The sequence below is a fragment of the Etheostoma cragini genome, chromosome 6, assembly GCF_013103735.1.
Source record: "Etheostoma cragini isolate CJK2018 chromosome 6, CSU_Ecrag_1.0, whole genome shotgun sequence".
Classification (NCBI taxonomy): domain Eukaryota; kingdom Metazoa; phylum Chordata; class Actinopteri; order Perciformes; family Percidae; genus Etheostoma; species Etheostoma cragini.
Genome location: NC_048412.1, coordinates 7926374 through 7930514, shown reverse-complemented (window position 1 = coordinate 7930514; position 4141 = coordinate 7926374). Strand labels below are relative to the sequence as shown.

At 37.6% G+C, this 4141-nt stretch overlaps 1 long non-coding RNA gene across 1 annotated transcript in view; it reads right to left on the bottom strand.

Annotated features, from left to right (window-relative positions):
- Positions 1-2738, bottom strand: part of LOC117946588 — a 16231-nt gene extending 13493 nt beyond the window's left edge. Inside the window, exon 1 of the long non-coding RNA XR_004657056.1 lies at positions 2658-2738. This is a non-coding gene — a long non-coding RNA (uncharacterized LOC117946588). The remainder of the gene's footprint in view (positions 1-2657) is intronic.
- Between the last annotated feature and the right edge of the window lie 1403 nt (positions 2739-4141).

Sequence of the window (4141 nt, the reverse complement as noted above, 5' to 3'; positions counted from 1 at the left end):
AACACATTAAACTTAATGTACCAGCAAATCTTACTCAATTATTTGTATGTTGTTGAGGTGTGTGCACGTGTGTGTTTATGTGTCTGGTGGCCCCCTAAATAGCATTCATATGTCAGTGTATGTTCAGCTGTCTGAGCACACTCAAGCATGCTGGTGTTTACATGTTAGAGGGAGAGAGAAGTGGGAGAGACAGAGTTTGCCGTTGCACTGGTATGTCTGTCCATGTGGGAAGAGGTTACGCATTCTGCAAACCATTGCACAGGGATGAGGAAACTTGCTTTTAAGTAAAATAATTGGATTATTGTATCCTGTGATCGAGCTAATTATAATGAAAGCAAGCTTACAATTTTCCAATTATTATTCTATGCCGATTCTGTTCCTCTCTAATAAAGAGGAGCACTGATGCAAAACAAAATGCCAGGACTCCATTTCCTGCCTGTGCCTTAGAGCTATTCGGAGATGAGGGACGTACACACCAAATATATTGCCCCCAACACCCCACATAAAACATCCGACTACAGAACATACACAGCTCCCAAAATTACACGTAATGGTATGCAAATTGTTTCCATGTACAGTACTCTTCCTCTGAATTAAATGCATGTATGCATAAAAAAATAAGACCATTATTGATCTGCTTTTAAAATACATAGAGATCCAACTAAATTAAAGTTAAGATTAATATGTTTGAAAATGTAAAAACGTGTGTAAAATAAAAAGGACAGTACAGTATTGTTGTGTATTCTCCACTGTGTCCTTGGTTACCACCGACATGAGTCACTCACTCTGAATCTGACAAATCATTGTATTAAATCTCCTCCCCTCACAGTATCTCCCACTCTCAATGCTCCTCCTCCTCCACATGTCCGAGCACACACACACACACACACACACACACACACACACACACACACACACACACACACACAAACACACACACACACAAACAAACACACACAGTCGTGTCTGGCTATCTTTGTGGGGACCAGTCATTGACATAATGCATTCCCTAGCCCCTTACCTTAACCTTAACCATCAAACCTAAATGCCTAACCTTATCCCTTACCCTAACCATAACCATAACCTACCTCTAACCCTACTCCTAAAACCAAGTCTTATTCCTCAAAAAGCCCTTTAACGTTATGGGGACCAGCATTTTGTCCCCACAAAGCTGTCAGGTCCCCATAAGTATACTGTATTCACAGTTTTTGGTCCCCACAAATGTAGCTAAACTTGGCCCACACACACACACACACACACACACACACACACACACACACACACACACAAAAGTCTCTCTTCCATGCCTGTCAGTATCCAACAAAATTCCCCGGATCACACTACATCTGACAGTATTTCATCTTGGATTTGAGGATAAGTGAGAGGATTTCAATTCAAGCTGGGAGCTTAGCATGAAAACGCTGCTCAGTGTGGAAAGCTAAGGGTTTACACGATATGGGTTTCCCCCCCCCCCAACCTTTTTTTCCTCCCATCACTCTCCCTCCCTCCCTCTCAATTTTTTAATTTCAATTTCATGTTGCTTTATTGGCATGACAAAATAAATACACGTGTTGCCAAAGCATAAGAACAAACCTACATGTAAACAACAAGTAGTAAATACATCTGATATGATGATACAAGCAAACAAATTGCAACAAAGCAAGACAAGCAAGAAACAGGATAATTTTGATAAACTTGTATATACTAATCAAATTCTCTGCATGTCCCTCAAAGGGTACGTTAAAACAATAACATTAAAAATTAATGAAATACAAATAAATAAAAGAATAGGAAAATAAAAATGATAATATACAATTCTGTATTTATTTTTGCCTTGGCAGCAGAAGACATATTTAGCTAGCTTTTATCTTCCCCTAATAAAAAAGGAATCTCTCTCTCTCTCTCTCATTTTCTCTCTCTCTCTCTCTCTGTCTGTCTGTGTGTGTGTGTGTGTGTGTGTGTGTGAGGGGTTTTGTTGATTTAGCTGTGAGTGGCTGCCTGACACAACATTGGCTAACTCCTCAAGGAGTTAACCCTATTGCATAGTTATTCTATCACTGAACTCAGAGGGGAACACAAAAAGGATGTATTTTAATTAAGCCACCCGGGGGCTTCAGTATTACTATAACCACATGAAGGTGGTGAAACATTAAGATGAAGATGGAGAGAAATTGTAATGTTTGAAGTAACACCTAGTTCATGTGAGGTTATTGGAAAATAATGCATATTCTCATATTGGCTGCTATGATTTGACAAATATAGAATTGACCACAGGGATAGGCAATATTTTGTGCATATATTATCTTGTAATAATGTCTGAATTCTTTTGAAAAAAAACAGCGAGTCATATTTTGAAGTGGGGTTGCATGGGATACTTATCCACAGTCATTAGATGGCAGTTAGTTAGCAGCACCAGTTTGGAGAAGCAGGGTGGAGTACCAACACGGAAGCTAAGCAATGTACCCCTGTGAACGGGGGCAGTAACGTACTTAAAAACAAGACTAACTAACAAAAAATCTATATCAGTTCAAGTGTACGCATATATTTAGAGTATTTTCCCTGCTTTACATTGCGGTCAGCCAGCCCTTTCTGACAACAAACTGAAGCCGTCATCTACATCTAGCACTCCTAAAAGCCGCCAGACTAACAGTAATTACCTTACAGAACACGGGAGTTGCCTGTCTACCGCTGCCTCCGTCGGTTAGTTTCTTTGTTATTGTGTGACTTTGGTGAATGAAAAATGAAACCCTATAAAACACCAATGTCAACTCTCCTTGTTGGAGTCAGAGTTAAGTTTCTAAAGAGCATTCAGACTTCGACTGTATGTTACATTACAGCAATGCTGAACAACACCAACTGGCCAAAATCAATTAAGCCAAAATGTATCAATGCAAATGTAATTTGAAGCAACTCCAAAGGGACTTCATCCGAGCAAATGTCAAATCAGTGTAGCACAGAGGTCAGAATGTATGAAGTGTTTGCAGTGTTCAAATTTAGAACTGGTATGTTGCATTTCTTGAATAGAATACACTGTCCAATTTTCATTTTAACCCTCCTGTTGTCTTTGGGTCAAATTTGACCCCTTTCCAAAAAGATTCTATATCAGAAATAAGGGTTTCTTGCAAAAGAAATGTGGATGGTTCCCAGCAACGCTCCTTACAAGTTAAATAAATAATCAATTCACTACTTTCATTGAATTTGTTTTTTTGTCAATTTGATAGAATTGGGAAAAGAAACAATTGGTAAAAGAAATTTTAAAAAAAATGTCAATAAAAGTGACTAGAATGTGAACAAATGTAAAAAAGAAAGAAAAAATTTGGAAAAATTACAAAACAAAGAGACAAAAATGTGAAACAACGTGACAAATCAAAAAAAAAAAAAGCGTGAAAAATTTGGGGAAAAACCCACAAAAATTCAATTTGAAAAAATTATGAAAACATTGGGGGAAAGTTACAAAAGGGTCAAAAAAGACAACCAAAACTTTGATAAAATGCTTTATCATTTAAAATTTTAACTCAGGAAAAAAAAAAAGTGCAGGTCGGTTGGAACAACACAAGGGTTAAACCATACAGTGAATGGTGAAAGCCCCCCCCCCCCCTTTCTTTTGCAAAGCTTGTATTTTATACCATGTTATATTCCTCTTACATGTCTTGTATCTTGTTGACACTGTTAAGGGGTTGCTACAATGTTGTTGCACAGGTATTGCACATGTGTATAATAACAATAAATGCATTCTATTCTATGATCAAAAACACACCTGTCGTACTGGGTGACATGTTCTTGACATGTCTTTTTTTGTTTAAGTGGCAGCTATTTTAATCCCTGACAACTAATGCATCTTTAAGTAAGATTTACTGAAATATACATTGCAAAGCTCTGAGGATTTTTTTACCATTAAACAACCTACACACAACAACAATGAACTATATATTTTAACCTTTTCTTCTCCTCCTTTACAACTTCAGTAGGAATGGGGCGTGCCACCGGCCATGCACTTTGTATATTTTGGTCTTATCAAAGGTTTTCCTGACAATGAGAAAAGATGTAGAATAACTTATCCTTTCAGAGAGATATGTCGGGACTATGACTGTGAACAAATAAAAGAAAAAGATGAATGTATTCTCCGTTGCTTTTCACGATT